Here is a 19,544-nt window from a genome sequence, read left to right as displayed (position 1 = left end):
TCTTTTAAGGACATTACATCAAAGTTGGATCAGCCTGTAGTGTGTTTTTCCACTTTAATTTTGGGGGTGACTCCAAATCCAGGCCTCCATTGGTTAATAAATTTGATTTCCATTGATGATTTTTGTGTGATTTTGTTGTCAGCACATTCAACTTTGTACAGAACAAAGTATTCAATGAGAATATTTTATTCATTCCGATCTAGGATTGTGTTATTTGAGTGTTCCCTTTATTTTTTTGAGCAGTGTATTATCACCACATAGTGACCGAATCATACCACATACAAGGAATACCGCCACATCATAACCAGACCACATATTACCACCACATAGTGACTGAATAATGTCACATACAAGGAACAAATATGGCTACACCATCACCAGACCACATATTACCACCACATAGTGACTGAATAATGTCACATACAAGGAACAAATACCGCCACACCATGACCAGACCACATATTACCAACACATAGTGACCGAATAATACCATATACAAGGGACAAATACAGTCACACCATGACCATACCACATACTACCATGACATAGTGACCAAATAATACCACATACAAGGAACACATACCGCCACACCATGGCCGGATCACATATTACCATGACATAGTTACTGACTACTACAATACTGACCATTAATAAAAAAACACAATACTAATATGACCATAATTGCCATTATACACAGAAGTTCTGCACATAATATACAGTGTATAGTGTAAGTGTACAGGTATCACCAGTGACATCATACACAGGAGCTCTGTATATAGTAAGTACTGTATAGTGTCAGTGACATTATGCACAGGAAGCTCTGTATATAGTGTCAGTGTACAAGTAATACAGGGCTCACCAGTGACATTATACACAGGAGCTCTGTATATAGTGTCAGTGTACAGGCAATACAGGGATCACCAGTGACATTATATATAGGAACCCTGTCTATAGTAAGTACTGTAGAGTGTCAGTGTACAAGTAACACACTGACTCACCGGTGACATCTCTAGTTGAAGTCCTTCATCTTAGTTTTTCTTGTTCATCCAACACAGACCGCCATCACTTTTTCCAGCCAGGACTCATCTCTGCAGAAAATAACTCAGTTTTCTAGAGCAGTTTCCAGAGCACATTCCCCAACTTTTCCCCAACTTCTACACTACACCAGATGAAGAAAAAAAGCAACATAGTGTCGCTCTGCGCAGTAACAGGACACCCTCCCCACTCAAAACACTATCCTCAAAAATAAAATACATCACAGCAGTAATAATATCCTTTAATTAGCTCGTACAGTAATAATGTCCCAAATCCTGCTGCCATATGTACTCCATTCTGGACCCCATATGTCTTCATCCTGCCCTCACATCTTCTCCCATCCTGGCCCCATGTGACTTCATCCGGCCCGCATGTCTCTCCATTCTGCCCCCATGTGTTATCTACCATTGTGCCCCCATGTCTCTCCATTCTGCCCCCATGTCTCTCCATTCTGCTCCCATGTTTCAACGTTCATTCTGCCCCCATGTCTCTCCATTCTGCCCCCATGTCTCTCCATTCTGCCCCCATGTGTCTTCATTCTGCCCCCATGTGTCATCTCCCATTCTGCCCCCATGTGTCATCTCCCATTCTGCCCCTATGTCTCTCCATTCTGCCTCCATGTGTCAACTCCCATTCTGCCCCCATGTCTCTCCATTCTGCTCCCATGTGTCATCTCCCATTCTGCCCCATGTCTCTTCTCCCATTCTGCCCCCATGTCTCAAAAAAAAAGAAGTTCCTCCTTATCTGCCGCCACTCCAGCGGCGATGCTCCTTCGCTGATTTGAAGGGCTGATTTTTGATTGCCTGGCGGCTGTTAATTATTGCCATGCGGGAAGACTCCCGCACAGCAATAGATTTAAAGTGAACCTGCTTACGAGGAAGCAAGGTCAGTTCACTGGGGCCCGGTGAGCAGACTGGGGGGCCCCATCTGGGCCCCTCTGCTCACCGGGCCCCATACACCAGTAAGGGCAGTAATGCCCTGAAGGCGGCCCTGTGTATGACTGTGGGCTGTGCATTATACTACATGGATGACTATGAACTGTGCATTATACTGTATGGATGACTATGGGCTGTGCATTATACTAAATGGATGACTATAGGCTGTGCGTTATACTACATGGATGACTATAGGCTGTGCATTATACAACATGGATAACTATGGGCTGTGTATTATGCTACATTGATGACTATGGCCTGTGCATTATACTACATGGATGACTATGGGCTGTGCATTTTATTACATGTACGACTATGAGCTGTGCATTATACTACATGGATGACTATGGGCTGTGCATTATACTGTATGGATGACTATGGGCTGTGCATTATACTACATGGATGACTATGGGCTGTGCATTATACTATATGGAGGACTATAGGGAGTGCATTATACTTCTGCTGTGGGGCCCCATGACTACTATGTTCGCCCCTGATGGGTATAATGTTTTATTTTTTTCTATACATTAAAGAACAGCGGCAGAACGGGGGATATATACCAGGATGGGGGATATATGTACCAGAACAGGGCCCAGGATAAGGGACATATACCTGGATGGAGGATATACATATCAGGATGGGGCCCAAGATAAGGGTCATATACCAGGATGGGGCCAGGATGAGGGATATAAATACCAGGATGAGGGACATATATACCAGGATGCAGGATCACTCTGTTTATAATGACTCTTTATAATATATGAGTTTCACTTTTTGTATTGAAGAACTGAAATAAATTAACTTTTTGATGATATTCTAATTTAGTGAGATGCACCGGTGTGTGTGTATGTATATATATATATATATATATATATATATATCAGTACAGACCAAAAGTTTGGACACACCTTCTCATTTAAAGATTTTTCTGTATTTTCATGACTATGAAAATTGTACATTCACACTGAAGGCATCAAAACTATGAATGAACACCTGTGGAATTATATACTTAACAAAAAAGTGTGAAACAACTGAAAATATATCTTATATTCTAGGTTCTTCAAAGTGGCCACCTTTTGCTTTGATGACTGCTTTGCACACTCTTGGCATTCTCTTGATGAGCTTCAAGAGGTAGTCACCGGAAATGGTCTTCCAACAATCTTGAAGGAGTTCCCAGAGAAGCTTAGCACTTGTTGGCCCTTTTGCCTTCACTCTGCGGTCCAGCTCACCCCAAACCATCTCTGGTGACTGTGGAGGCCAGGTCATCTGGCGTAGCACCCCATCACTCTCCTTCTTGGTCAAATAGCTCTTACACAGCCTGGAGGTGTGTTTTGGGGTCATTGTCCTGTTGAAAAATAAATGATGATCCAACTAAACGCAAACCGGATGGAATAGCATGCTGCTGCAAGATGCTGTGGTAGCCATGCTGGTTCAGTATGCCTTCAATTGTGAATAAATCCCCAACAGTGTCACCAGCAAAGCACCCCCACACCATCACACCTCCTCCTCCATGCTTCACGGTGGGAACCAGGCATGTAGAGTCCATCCGTTCACCTTTTCTGCGTCGCACAAAGACACGGTGGTTGGAACCAAAGATCTCAAATTTGGACTCATCAGACCAAAGCACAGATTTCCACTGGTCTAATGTCCATTCCTTGTGTTCTTTAGCCCAAACAAGTCTCTTCTGCTTGCTGCCTGTCCTTAGCAGTGGTTTCCTAGCAGCTATTTTACCATGAAGGCCTGCTGCACAAAGTCTCCTCTTAACAGTTGTTGAAGAGATGTGTCTGCTGCTAGAACTCTGTGTGGCATTGACCTGGTCTCTAATCTGAGCTGCTGTTAACCTGCGATTTCTGAGGCTGGTGACTCGGATAAACTTATCCTCAGAAACAGAGGTGACTTGGTCTTTCTTTCCTGGGGCGGTCCTCATGTGAGCCAGTTTCTTTGTAGCGCTTGATGGTTTTTGCAACTGCACTTGGGGACACTTTCAAAGTTTTCCCAATTTTTCGGACTGACTGACCTTCATTTCTTAAAGTAATGATGGCCACTCGTTTTTCTTTACTTAGCTGCTTTTTTCTTGCCATAATACAAATTCTAACAGTCTATTCAGTAGGACTATCAGCTGTGTATCCGACTCGCCCCCTGGGCCGTGGGGTACTCGAGACCGGGTCTCTGGGTTGCGCGGTGCTGATGGGGGTAGTAGCGGCAACCCGGTCCCATGCTCAGGGTGTCAGGCTTAAATGGTGGCAGTCTCTTTATATACATACATACATACATACATACATACATACATACATACATACATGTGAAAGTCCGACTACGCCACCCGTGGATTGCGGTCAGGGATAACCGCCGCTGCAGGGCAGACTGCTGGGGCTGGTGTTGGTGAGCAGCACAGGAATGGTATAACTCCCCACGGGAGGAGTGTAGCCCCAGGGCAGTGTAGGTGGATGTTGGGGGTGATAGTTCCGGCCACGATAGTCAGAATGCAGAGTCCGCTTAAACAGTTCAGGGTCTTTATTGTAACAGATGGTATTGACCCAACAGCAGTACCGGCTAGAAGGGGCCTGGATGTCTGAGAACACTCGGGAAGCCCCTCTGGTCAGGGTGAGGGTGTAGGCCTACCGTGCTCTCTATGCTCTTTCTGACTATTCCCCTCTTAGTGGTAAAATATCCCACGTCCCTGAGCGTGCCGTGTATTCTCACCCGTATGGCTTGCAACTTGGGCTCCTTTACCTCTGGCCTCTCTTGGCTTTGCTGGTCCCTTCTGTTGTGGCAGAGCCTCCGGGCTTTTTAGGCCAAAGGACATGAAATCCCTCGCGGATTGGTTCTCTGCTGCTGGACTTAGAGTCTTTACAGCCTCGGACCCCAATGTCCGGTAGGTAATTCTCCCTTTCTGCCAGGATATGCTCTCAGCGCCGTACGTCCCTGGCTAGCAGTTCCTCCACTGCCTCACGACCTCCTCAGCTTGCTGCTGACCCTTACTCTCTGGGACTAGACTCCGTCACGGTCCCAGGTCTCCCAGGTCTCTCTAACCCTGCCCCCAGTTCCAGCTTTTATAGGGCAGCCTGCTCCCCCTACTGGCCTGGGACAGGAGGTGCTGCATGCTAATTGTCCCTAACCAGGGAACCTCCCTCCTGCTCTCAGACACAGCCTTTATTATTTGTGGCATCCAGGCCTGGGGTGACACATATCCACCAGACTTCTGCACAACACAACTGATGGTCCCAACCCCATTTATAAGGCAAGAAATCCCACTTAAACCTGACAGGGCTCACCTGTGAAGTGAAAACCATTTCCGGTGACTACCTCTTGAAGCTCATCAAGAGAATGCCAAGAGTGTGCAAAGCAGTCATCAAAGCAAAAGGTGGCTACTTTGAAGAACCTAGAATATAAGACATATTTTCAGTTGTTTCACACTTTTTTGTGAAGTATATAATTCCACATGTGTCAATTCATAGTTTTGATGCCTTCAGTGTGAATGTACAATTTTCATAGTCATGAAAATACAGAAAAATCTTTAAATGAAAAGGTGTGTCCAAACTTTTGGTCTGTACTGTATATATATATATATAATATATATATATCTATCTATCAGGATGGGGGGGGGCCCTGGTCCAAATTTTGCACAGAGGCCCATCAGACTCTAGTTATGCCACTGGACAGGGACATACTTCTATGACTAGTTGTCCTGGCTTTCAAGTATGTTTTTAATGCAGGAGTCGGTCTCTGATTCATGCTGCCTAAGGTTTTTCCAGCCTGAATAAACTAACTGGCTCCCTTTAAGACTAAACAGGCAAGTAGAGTTATTATGAAATGTAGAGCAGTATTATGCTGAGCTACAGAAGTAAAGGAAAAAATAATGGTTTAACATGTCTGTACAAACCTAAACATAACAATGTACTCACCAGGGACACAAGCAATTGCTACATCTCCCATGTGATAATGTGGCCATTAGCCCTTACAATATCTTTGATTTATTCCGCTTATAAAGTCACAGACAGTAATATTTGAAATCATTGTCATAAAAAGACAGAACTACAAACTTTTTCATGTCAACTCAATGCTTCATCATACAGTTAGGTCCATATATATTTGGACAGAGACAACATTTTTCTAATTTTGGTTCTAGACTTTGCCACAATGAATTTTAAACAAAACAATTCAGATGCAGTTGAAGTTCAGACTTTCAGCTTTCATTTGAGGGTATCCACATTAAAATTGGATGAAGGGTTTAGGAGTTTCAGCTCCTTAACATGTGCCATCCTGTTTTTAAAGGGACCAAAAGTAATTGGACAATTGACTCCAAGGCTATTTCATGGACAGGTGTGGGCAATCCCTTCGTTATGTCATTCTCAATTAAGCAGATAAAAGGCCTGGAGTTGATTTGACGTGTGGTGCTTGCATTTGGAAGGTTTTGCTGTGAAGTAAACATGCGGTCAAAGGAGCTCTCCATGCAGGTGAAACAAGCCATCCTTAAGCTGCAAAAACAGAAAAAACCCATCCGAGAAATTGCTACAATATTAGGAGTGGCAAAATCTACAGTTTAGTACATCCTGAGAAAGAAAGAAAGCACTGGTGAACTCATCAATGCAAAAAGACCTGGGCGACCATGGAAGACAACAGTGGTGGATGATCGCAGAATAATCTCCATGGTGAAGAGAAACCCCTTCACAACAGCCAACCAAGTGAACAACACTCTCCAGGAGGTAGGCGTATCAATATCCAAATCTACCATAAAGAGAAGACTGCAGGAAAGTAAATACAGAGGGTTCACTGTACGGTGCAAGCCACTCATAAGCATCAAGAATAAAAAGGCTAGACTGGAGTTTGCTAAAAAAACATCTAAAAAAGCCAGCACAGTTCTGGAAGAACATTCTTTGGACAGATGAAACCAAGATCAACCTCTACCAGAATAATGGAAAGAGAAAAGTATGGCGAAGGCATGGTACAGCTCATGATCAAAAGCATACCACATCATCTGTAAAACACGGCGGAGGCAGTGTGATGGCTTGGGCATGCATAGCTACCAGTGGCACTGGGTCACTAGTGTTTATTGATGATGTGACACAGGACAGAAGCAGCCGAATGAATTCTGATGTATTCAGAGCCATACTGTATGCTCAGATCCAGCCAAATGCAGCCAAACTGATTGGTCGTAGTTTCATACTACAGATGGACAATGACCCAAAACATAAAGCCAAAGCAACCCAGGAGTTTATTAAATCAAAGAAGTGGAATATTCTTGAATGGCCAAGTCAGTCACCTGATCTCAACCCAATTGAGCATGCATTTCACTTGTTAAAGACTAAACTTCAGACAGAAAGGCCCACAAACAAGCAGCAACTGAAAACCACCGCAGTGAAGGCCTGGCAGAGCATCAAAAAGGAGGAAACACAGCGTCTGGTGATGTCCATGAGTTCAAGACTTCAGGCAGTCATTGCCAACAAAGGGTTTTCAACCAAGTACTAGAAATGAACATTTTATTTACAATTATTTAATCTGTCCAATTACTTTTGGTTATACTACACAAATCTCCATAGAGGCAGTGCTAGGGAGTACATAGGAGTCCAGACACAAGATAAGTGATAAAATATCTACATTTTTATTCAATAATAATTCAAATTTACACAGAATGAATAAAATTAAACAGGAAAGTTGATTAGTGAATCAGCACCTAGGCTTATGCATGTGGGTTACAACACAACAGGCTGTATGACAGATTATTCAATACAATTATATCAATAAAAAGGTGATACTAGTGCTAGGCTTCCCCCAATCAATGGTTCAATATGCTATTCAAAACTATCTCAAAGTGTCAATGCAATAAAGTGTCAATGCAGTAAAGTGACTGTGTCAGTAGCCTGGAATAGGTGCCCAAAAGGTACCTCATAAAGTGACCATGATAGCAGCAATCATGTCTTGAGTTGATCCCTAGCAGCGGAAGTCTCCTTTTTTGCACCATGAGCCGTCGGATTACACGCATGCGCCCATAACGCCTAGCGGCACCGCTCCAACATGATTGGTCCACGGGCACTACATAAGGAGCGGTTCTTTCAAAAAGGTTAACGCCCCCTGGAAGAAGCGTGACGAAACGGCGTCGTCGGGGTGCAGCACCGCTTAGCGTGGGACACTGGTTTCACTTACTTCGGCTGTAAGTAGCTCCACCTAATGGCTTATCTCTTTATGGTTCGGTGGTAATGGTCTGGTCTAACATTATCTATTATGCGCTATGGGGGATATTTGTGGACCTGGGCTTACTGATGGGCACGGTCTGCTAGGGATCAACTCAAGACATGATTGCTGCTAGCATGGTCACTTTATGAGGTACCTTTTGGGCACCTATTCCAGGCTACTGACACAGTCACTTTACTGCATTGACACTTTATTGCGTTGACACTTTGAGATAGTTTTGAATAGCATATTGAACCATTGATTGGAGGAAGCCTAGCACTAGTATCACCTTTTTATTGATATAATTGTATTGGATAATCTGTCATACAGCCTGTTGTGTTGTAACCCACATGCATAAGCCTAGGTGCTGATTTACTAATCAACTTTCCTGTTTAATTTTATTCATTCTGTGTAAATTTTAATTATTATTGAATAAAAATTTAGATATTTTATCGCTTATCTTGTGTCTGGACTCCTATGTACTCCCTAGCGCTGCCTCTAAGGAGATTTGTGTAGTATATGGATAATTTGGGAGTGACTATGCTAATATAGTGACTTATGATTGTGGTTGCAATTACTTTTGGTCCCTTTAAAAACAGGGTGGCACATGTTAAGGAGCTGAAACTCCTAAACCCTTCATCCAATTTTAATGTGGATACCCTCAAATGAAAGCTGAAAGTCTGAACTTCAACTGCATCTGAATTGTTTTGTTTAAAATTCATTGTGGTAATGTCTAGAACCAAAATTAGAAAACTGTTGTCTCTGTCCAAATATATATGGACCTAACTGTATGCTGAACTTTTCTTTCAATAATATCATGAGCAATGGAGTTGTTTATCTGTTTGTAATGGCCTCTATCCATTCAGAGTTTTGCTGACATTGGACACTGATGACTAATAAATCGCAGTTCATTTGGGTTCTCCATTTCAGTAAAAATGCTTTTGTCTGTTAGCTGTTTCCTCACCAAACTCTTCAAGCTTTATTTTTATGGTCCTGGTCTGTTGCATGAGAGTATTGTCATGGTAAGACAAGAAGGACAATCCCTAAACTGATGTCACAAAATTTTATTTGTAGATTTTTCTTTATTGGAACTAAGAGAAACTAGCCTACTTGCACATACCTACAGTAAAAACGTATGAAAATGTGTAGACAATGGGTAGGGACTCTTAACAAGATCTTGCCCACACACTTTGAGTTCACTGCATTATACCCAGAAGTTTAGTAGGACATTATATAAACAGCCCATGGGGAAAATTTGTGTACAAAATCACACATCACTGACTGGCACATTGACTAACCTCTAGGCCAAGGACACATTATCAGCAGGAGCACAGAGACAGAAGACTATAGACAGTAGTATCTGACCATCTGGAGAGGTGTATTAGCAGGAGAAAAGTTCAGTGTTGAAAGCAAAGATAAGGTCAGGCTAGGTCAGTAACTATGAATCCTTCCCCCAACAAATCATGAAACACCATGAACACAACACCTAACAGCTTGAAGAACTGGAGAAGGAATGATGAAAAAGTTTGGTTTCAATGTGCCATGTTTCTGGTTCGTTTATGACGTTATACATGACATCTCCCAAGACTTTGTGCGGATAAGTGGCTCAAACATCGCTAAATTGGGTGGCAATAGTACCCTAACGCCACAATAGATAGCCCAGACCATTTTTTACTACACAAAACTTTCCAATTTACACTCGTATGCATTCAGGCAGACATCATTCATCCAGTGTATTCAAATTTATCAGTCATACTATTTAAAGATTGTTAGTTGTATACTATTTAAAGGGAACCTGTCATGTGAAAAATCGCTATTAAGCAGATAGGGGGTTAATCTGCAGCTTAATAGCTTTCTGATCCTGCCCGGTGACTTCACTTAGAGCCCCGCTGCCGGGAGGAAAGAAGCTTTTTTCCTCCTGGCAGTGTTCGGGGTGGCGCCGGCACGAGTTCAGTCATCACTCTGTGTTTAGAGAGCAGCGGCTGTAACCGCACCCCCGGCACTGACTGACAGCCGGCCCTAATGATAATCCTGTCGCCCGTCAGGGCCGGAGGCACGGTTACAGCCGCTGCTCTCTATACACACCCGTGACTGAAACCCAAATGCTGCCGGGAGAAATAAAGTTACTTTCCTCCTGGAAGGGGGGGGTTTTAACTGCGGGCACCAAGGAGGTTCAGAACGCTATTTAACTATAGATCAACCCCATATCTGCAGGTTAATAGTGTTTTTCACGTGATAAGTTCCCTTTGAAGCCATCTGACTGATAGCTGTCGACCAAGCGATTGTTTTACTAATAGCTATCCCTCTAAGAGAGCCACTGCCAGTCTCTTCTAGCAATGGTTTACTTCATTGTGAACAAAAGGATCACAGTCAAAAATCTGACACGCAGGTTCCTTTTCTCCCCAAGCATCATCTGCAGGGGAGAGTCAAGAACTCTTATACACATTAGACTGTTGGCTGAGCCGATATCACAGGATTTGACTGACGTTAATGTGTCAGCAGACTTGTGAATCCTCACATCGCGCACACTGCACACTGGGAGTATTCTCCGGTGCCAGAGCTGGGTGCAGGTGGTCATGTGACCACAAGTATATGAAATGCATACTCCAGGATACATTCCATCTATGGGTGTGGTCTTGCTCAATGCAAGTGTATTGAGCGAGGCCAGAAACAGTCTAGTTGGAATTTGTCTGGGAGTATGCTTATCGCACAGTATTGCAGCATATAGTAAAATTCATAGTCTCCAATGAACAGCAGTCGCATGCTTTATCTTTAGAGGGCTAACGTCATAGCAGGCACTCAAGCCTTCAGCAGGCCTTGAGCTGCCATGGCAACTTTTCGACAGTCTGTGATCGCGTCTCAGAGAGGCTAATGGGCATGTACAGGGTGGGCCATTTATATGGATACACCTAAATAAAATGGGAATGGTTGGTGATATCAACTTCCTGTTTGTGGCACATTAGTATATGGGAGGGGGAAAACTTTTCCAGATGGGTGGTGACCATGGTGGCCATTTTGAAGGCAGCCATTTTGGATCCAACTTTATTTTTTTCAATGGGAAGAGGTTCATGTGACATCAAACGTATTGAGAATTTCATAAGAAAAACAATGGTGTGCTTGGTTTTAATGTAACTTTATTCTTTCATGAGTTATTTACAAGTTTCTCTTTGTTTACAGCCATTGACATGTCGCAGAGGTTAACACATGAGGAGCGGATAGAAATTGTGTTGATGTTTGGTGAACGCAGTACCCGGGTCATTGCAGCAGATTTCAATACAAGACACCCTACGAGACCACCAATCTCTCATGCTACAGTTAGCAAACTGCTTGCCAAATTTCATGAAACAGCTTCAATGTTGGATTTGCCAAAATGTGGACGCAAGAAAACTGTCACTAATGAAGAAACATCTGTGGCTGTCCTAGCTTCATTCAGCAAGAGCCCACAGCGTAGCACTCGCCGCATGTCACTGGAGAGTGGCATCAGTCGAACATCCCTTCGGTGGATATTAGCTACTCACAAATGGCACCCTTACAAAATCCAGCTGCTGCAGCATCTCAACGAGGATGACCCAGATCGGCGCACTGAATTTGCAGAATGGTCAAAACAAAAATTGGAACAGGACCCTCAGTTTACACAGAACATTATGTTCAGTGATGAGGCAAACTTTTTTGTGAATGGCGAAGTTAACAAACAAAACCACCGCTATTGGTCTGACACTAACCCACAGTGGATGAATCCATCCAAGACTGTTGGAACACAAAAATTGATGGTATGGTGGGGTATATGGGGTACAAAGATAGTGGGGCCATTCTTCATCACTGGAAACCTCAATGCCACTGGATATCTGAAATTGCTACATGATGATGTGTTGCCCTCTTTATGCACTGAAGATGGCACGTTCAGTTTTTCCAATAAGATGGTGCACCACCACATTATGGGTGTCAGGTCCGAGCATTCCTACATGAACAGTTTCCTGGAAAGTGGATTGGTTGTCATGGGCCAGTTGAATGGCCACCAAGGTTTCCCAATCTTGACCCCCCTTAGACTTTTATCTTTGGGGTCATCTGAAGGCAATTGTCTATGCTGTGAAGATACAAGATGTGCAGCATCTGAAACAATGGATACTGGAAGCCTGTGCTAGCATTTCTTCTGTGGTGTTGCTATCAATGTGTCAAGAGTGGGAGAAGAGGGTTGCATTGACAATCCAACACAATGGGCAGCACTTTGAACACATTTTATAAGTGGTCATAAACTTATAAATTACTCATGAAAGAATAAAGTTATGTTAAAACCAAGCACACCATTGTTTTTCTTATGAAATTCTCAATAAGTTTGATGTGTAACATGATCCTCTTCCCACTGAAAAAAATGAAGTTAGATCCAAAATGGCTGACTTCAAAATGGCCGCCATGGTCACCATTCATCTGGAAAAGTTTTCCACCTCCCATATACTAATGTGCCACAAACAGGAAGTTGATATCACCAAACATTCCCATTTTATTTAGGTGTAGCCATACAAATAGCCCACCCTGTAGAACTCTCTCTCCACCACCACTTCCCTCAGTTTGTGCTCTTTAAATACCGTTGTCAGAAATTGACAGTGGCATTTAAGGGGTTAACAGCAGTGGGTGGAACTCAGCTCTTCTTGCAGCTGTTAAATTAAGATGCTTGCTATGTAACATAGCCAGTGTCTACAGTGAATGAAGCAGACTACAACGAAGAATGGAGATGCTCCAGAAGACTCCCCAACGTGGCTGTTGTAGGAAAACTCCGACCTAGGGAGTAGTTGTATCCAGTCATTGTGACAGACAGAGATAAAGTGGTGAAGATAATTCTCGAAAATCTGATTAACCCGTTCCATTTGCACATTGGCCTGCAGATGGTAAGCGGATGAAAAATTTAGCTGGATATTCAGCAGCTTGCAAAGAGCTTTCCGTAATTTCAAAGTGAACTGGACTCCTCGAACAGAGACAACGTAGAGAAGAAGACCATGGAGATGAAATACATCCTGGAAGAATTGAGTGGTGAGCTTGGGTGGGGAGGGAAGACCGTTCAGAGGAATGAAATGAGCCATCTTAGAGAATTGATCACCCAATCCAGATAGTGCAGTAACCCTCAGAGAGGGGCAGGTCCATGATGAAGTCCATAGCAGTATGCTGCCACAGAGCAGAAGGAATGGGCAGAGGCTGAAAGAGACCAGCAGGCTTGTTCCTGGGGGCCTTGTTTCTGGCGCATTGTGAACAAGCGGTTACAAAGTCCCGAACATCCTTGGGCAGTGAAGGCCACAAGAAGTGACAAGCAATCAGCTCGATAGATGTGCATATGCCCACATGGCCGACTAGCTTGGATTCGTGTCCCCAGGACAGAATTTTCCTCCTCCTAGCAGTAGGAGGAGGAGAAAGGTCTTTCCGGGAGGGATGTCTTCAAGGAGGACAGGAGCTTCTTCAACAATCCAATGATATGTTGTGACTCCTCCATAGAATCAGTCACGTCAAAGGATCGAGACAGGGCATCTGCTTTGACATTTTTCTCCGCAGGATGGAAGTCAAAACAAACAAAGAAGAGTGACCACTTGGCTTGATGAGGATTTAACCGTTGGGTGGACTGTAGAAAGGTCAAATTCTTATGATCCGTGTAATATTATTACTGGAGAACTAGCGCCTTCCAGTACATGTTGCCACTCCTTGAGCGCCATCTTAACGGCTAGAAGCTAACGATCTCCAATAGTATAGTTTTGCTCAGCCAGCGAAAACAGTCTAGAGAAGAAACCACATGAGACAGACTTCCTTAAAGAAGTTCTTTGCAGAAGAATTGCCCCAGCACTGATGGAGGAGGCATCCACTACCAGGAGAAACTGTTTTTTAGGATCAGGGTGATGCAGCACCGGGCTCTCGATAAGGCCTCTTTCAAATGCTGGAAGGCCGACATGGCGACTCAAGCCAGACTCTGGCATTAGCCTCCTTCTTTGTTAGGGCAGAGATGGGTGCCATGAGAGACGAGAAGTGTGGGATAAATTGTCTGTAGAAATTGGCGAAACCCATGAACCACTCAATGGCACTCAAGCATTTGGGATGAGACCAGGAGAGGACTGTAGCCTTCTCCGGATCAATTTTGAGGCCCTGGCTGGAAACAATGTAGCCGAGGGAAGTCAAGATGGGTCTTTCGAAGACACATTTTGATAACTTCGCAAACAGATCGTTCTCTGGCAGGTGCTGCAGAACCTGATGTACGTGTCTTCTATGGGTAGGTAGATCAAGAGAGAAAATCAGGATGTCCTCCAAATACATGACCTAGGAAATGTAGAGTAGATCCTGGAAGATGTCTTTAACGAATTCCTGAAACACGGTGGGTACATTGCACAGACCAAAGGGCATGACGAGATACTCGTAATGGCCATCGCAGATATGAAACAATTTGTAAACCTCTTGCAGATTCAAGTTGGTGAAGATCTTTGCTCCACGGACTCTATCAAATAGTTCATAAATCAAAGGCAGGGTATACTTGTTCTTTATAGTGATTTTGCTAGGACCTCGATAGTCAATACAGGGACATAGGGAACCATCGGTCTTAGTCATGAAGAAGAAGCCGGCACCAGCAGGAGAAGACAGCTTATGGATGAATCCCTTGACAAAATTCTCTTGGATGTACTCAGATCTGGCCCAAGTTTTAGGTAGAGATAGAGGATACACCCGGCCCCGGAGTGGGGAGGTACCAGACTGAAGGTCGATGGGACAGTCATAGGATCTATAAGGTGGCAAAACTGTGCCTACTTCTCACAAAAGACGTCTGCAAAGGTGCAATAATAGGTGGGCAGACAAGAAAGGTTCAGTGGTACTGGGGGCAGACACTTGGACTTGACCTTGGCAAGACCTTTGGTTGCACAATTCGGTCCCCACTGAAGCCCTTGGCCGCTGGACCAGTCAACAACCGGAGTGTGTAGATGTAGTCACAGAAGACCCAGAAGAACATAGTTCATGGATTTAGGTAGAACGAAATTCTTTCAGAATGCAGGACTCCAATCAGCATTGTGACTGGGAGGGTGACACATTGGATAGGTTCTGCCAGGAGTTGTCTGTCAATGAAGGCAATAGAGAGAGAATGATCAAGCTGTTTTGTAGGGACTTGAAGTTGAAGAACCAGATCTTAATGGATGAAGCTGGCAGCAGATGGAGTCTAAATAAGCTGCCGCAGAGAGAGAATTCACTCTCCTGACGACGGTTACCTTGGTCACTAGTTTTGGAGAGCAATCTTTCTCACCTAGTGACGTCTCTCTGGCCAACCCTAGGTGCTGGAGTTTCCGAGCCTCAATGGACACTAATTAACATAATGCCCTTTGCCCCCACAGTACATGTACACGTTGTCTCCATACCTTCGCTGTCAATCTTGTACAGAGAGTTTGGCCCGCTCTACCTACATCGGCGCTATCGCAGGAGGTGTGGTTTGCGGCAGCAAGGGGTACTGGAAGGTAGGGGCCAGCCTGGGTGGTCTTCTGAAGAAAGAGGATTCTTGAGCTTGTTCCTGAGCCCGCTCTTGGAAGCAGAGGTCAATCCTAGTATCCAGGTGTATAAAAGCATCCAGGATAGCTGGTAGAACACTGGCTGCCAATTCATCTTTGATATGGCCGGACAGACCCTGCCGGAAGGTCACCACCAGGGCTTCCTCATTTCAAACCAGCTCAGCAGCCAGGGTACGGAATCGCAAGGCATACTGAGCCACTGTGTTGTTGCCTTGTCTTAGAGACAGCAGGTACGAGGGGACAGAGCAGGTGTGTCCTGGTATCTCGAACACCGCTCATAACTTTCCTAAGTCGTCAGTCACTGGGCCCCCCACACTCCCAAATGGGATTTGCCCGAGCCAGGGCTTTTCCGGAAAGCAGAGAGATCATAAAATGCATGGTGGCTCAGTGGTTAGCACTGCAGCCTTGCAGAGCTGGGGTCTTGGGTTCAAATCCCACCAAGGACAACATCTGCAAGGAGTTTATATGTTCTCCCTGTGTTTGTGTGGGTTTCCTCCGGGTTCTCTGGTTTCTTCCCACACTCCAAAGACATACTGATAGGGAATGTAGATTGTGAGCCCCAATGGGCACAGTGCCGATATTGTCTGAATTGTAAAGCGCTGCGGAATATGTTGGTGTGATATAAATAAAAAGATTATTATTATTATTATCTTAGTTTGGTCTGATGGAAACAGGTGGGGGTGGAGCGGCTCTCTTTGGGGTCACCATTGTAGCGGGACGGAAGTGTAAGCTGACGCTTAGCTGCACCACTGGAAGCTGAAATTTTGAGCGACTCTCCTGGAGAGGATTTCAATCCTGTGGTAGAAAGACCAACCATGGTAGAGGCATGGGACAGAGAGGAAACTGACGTGGGTAAATCCTGCAGCTGAGTTGCCATCACACGAATCGCCTGCATCAGCTGGTCTTGAAGCTCACATTGTGAATGAATCTCCTCATACAGAACTTGTATATTAGATGCTGAGTCGCTAGATCCCGTTTTGTCTGTGGGGTCCATGGCCTGAACTTACTGTGATGGCAGTGAATGTGGCCCCACTGCACCACAAGCCGGGCTTACCCTGGAGGGGTGTGACTAAGTGACTACCTGGTTTGCACTAGATAATCCTATAATTACTGGCAAAACATATATAATAAAGTACAAATAGATACTTTTTGAATAGTATAACAACTTTATTAAACAAATTTAAACACAACTACAAACAACAGCCCCCCACCATCCCTCCCCAAAAAACCCCACAAAACCCAAATTAAAGGAAATTGGGCAGTGTGGTCAGCAAAAATATGAAAATGTACAACAAGTCAGACAATTTACTGACTTTACTGCATAGTACACCGATGCGCATTTCCAGTGCAGCTTTGTCCCCCTGACTAATTGTTGGTACCCCAAAAGCTGATTTACTTAGGTTTGTTTAAATATGTATTTAAATATCCAGTTTTGCCTAATATTGATTTTTACTAGAGTCTCTGATGGTAAGGATAGGCATAGTCACCAGGAGCCACTCCAGTGCAGACCTACAGCCGCTGACCCACGGGACAGAGCAGCAATGAGGAGCACAGGAGGGTGCAGACAGAAGCATAGTCAAAACAGGGGTCAGGAGCGCAGAGGTTAGACTGGATGGGTAAATGAGTCAGGTTGGTAGCAGGAGCGACGAGACAAACTAGCACTTAAACTGATTGCCGGAGACAGACAGGAACTAGAAACCTAAGTTCAGGCAAGGAATATGGGGAGGAGCTGCCTAATACATCCCCTGATGACAAGGGATAGGCTAGGGAAGCCAAACCCTGCAGGACACAGCAGGGTTAAATTCCTGCGGGATGCAACAGAGCTGTGATAGCAGCATGAGGTAACTCAACAAGGCAGCCTGACACGGGGAGGGGCAGAGAAGCGAACGCAGTGAGTAGCATGCCATTGAGAACGTGTGCGAGTTACCGCCGTAACAAGCTATCTCCAAGTCTCTAGCCTGTTCTTCCCTATATCCTGCTGTTACAGGCAGCTGATGGAATTTTTACTGTGTTTCTTACAAAATATAGTAACAAATGTACTGGAATGTAAAGCATTAGCTTCTTTATGTATTTATAGATTATCGACAGTGCTATGTTTCATCTATTAGGAATTGCTTTCACGTTTTGGGTATCTTCGGTTTATCTGGGTTCTCTTTGATATACATCTGCTACAAATTCCACCTGTGACGTGATGTGGTATTTACATCTAAGGTATGCTTGTATAACATATGAAATTAAGTTGAAGAACAATATGGGAGGTGAGAGGAGTATGTGCAGTTTCATGACACACTATAATTGTTTCAGTATCAAAGTACAAAGCATGTATTTTGGTTACACCTTTTATGGCCGGAGGTATGCAAACTTCAATTTTTAAAACCATGAGAATGATTTTGTGAAATATAATGTTGCTTAGTTTTTTTACTTTAATTAAATTGTGACATTCACCAACACCAAATGGTATTTTGCCTGGTGGCAGTCAGACACTCCAAGCGCAATACTCCTGAAAAAACAGCAAAATATAGAGTACTGTGCAAAAGTTTTCGTCAGGTGTGGAAAAAATGCTACAAAGTATTAATGCATCAAAATTACAATTATTAATAGGTTATTTTCGCTAATTATCAAAATGCAAAGTGAATGAACAAAAGAGAAATCTAAATCAAATCAATATTTGGTGTAACCACCCTTTGCCTTCAAATCAGCATTAGTTCTTCTACAGTCATGTCCAAAAGTTTTAAGACTGACGCAAATTTTGATTTTCTGACAGTTTGCTGCTTCTGTTTTTATAATGGGAATTTACATTAACTGTAGATTGTTATAAAGAGTGATCAGAGTCATTCCTTGCCTTGAAAATTAACTTAACCTGAAGACCCAGAACTACTCAATAAGAATCCATAACAAATGAAGATACGTATGTTAAAATAAATATAATGTACAAGTGCAATGTTACACTGTAATCAAGCAGTATAATAAACATAGGCACTGTACATAAAGCATGGGAATGTATCAAATAAATATGGATACCTTACCCTTAGACTTCTACCCCATGAAGAAACTCACACGAATGCACGTTGGGGTATTAAGAAGTACATCCTGGGCTATGGGTAAGGTATCCCTATTTATTTGATACATTCCCATGCTTTATGTACAGTGCCTATGTTTATTATACTGCTTGATTACAGTGTAACATTGCACTTGTACAATATATTTATTTTAACACACGCATCTTCTTTTGTTATGGATTCTTATTGAGTAGTTAGGGGTCCTCAAACACATTATCTCTCTACCTATTAATGAAGAGTTAGCTAATATTGTATACCACTGTATATTTTTCTTACTATCCCCTGCTAATAATTAATTTTTTCCCTTATTTGACTTCTTAGTAGAACACTACTTTACTGTTTATACCCATATGCCCATGTGTGCTTCCTTATTTTGAGCTCTAACTGGGAACCTCATATTTTATTTATTCTTGATATTATTGGTAGTTGGTGTTTTATACATTTTGTGTTATTTGCATTGTATTATGACACTTTTATTGTGTTTTTGTTAATAAAATGTCTATTTTATTCATTATTTGGAGGTTGTGACTTCATAGTCTAAAAGGTTTTATACACAGTGGGGAAAATAAGTATTCATTACCTGTATTAATTGCACCTGTTTGAACTCGTTACCTGCATAAAAGACACCTATTCACACACTCAATCAATCACACTCCAACCTCTCCACTATGGCCAAGACCAAACAGCTGTCTAAGGACACCAGGGACAAAATTGTTGACCTGCACAAGGCTGGGATGAGCTACAGGACAATAGGCAAGCAGCTTGGCGAGAAGGCAACAACTATTGGCACAATTAATAGAAAATGTAAGAAACACAAGATGACTGTC

The sequence above is a fragment of the Phyllobates terribilis genome, unplaced genomic scaffold (genome assembly GCF_046119375.1).
Source record: "Phyllobates terribilis strain yellow unplaced genomic scaffold, ASM4611937v1 Scaffold_11__3_contigs__length_659146591, whole genome shotgun sequence".
NCBI classification, from domain to species: domain Eukaryota; kingdom Metazoa; phylum Chordata; class Amphibia; order Anura; family Dendrobatidae; genus Phyllobates; species Phyllobates terribilis.
The sequence above is the reverse complement of the archived record's forward strand: the minus strand, read 5'-3'. Positions refer to the sequence as shown.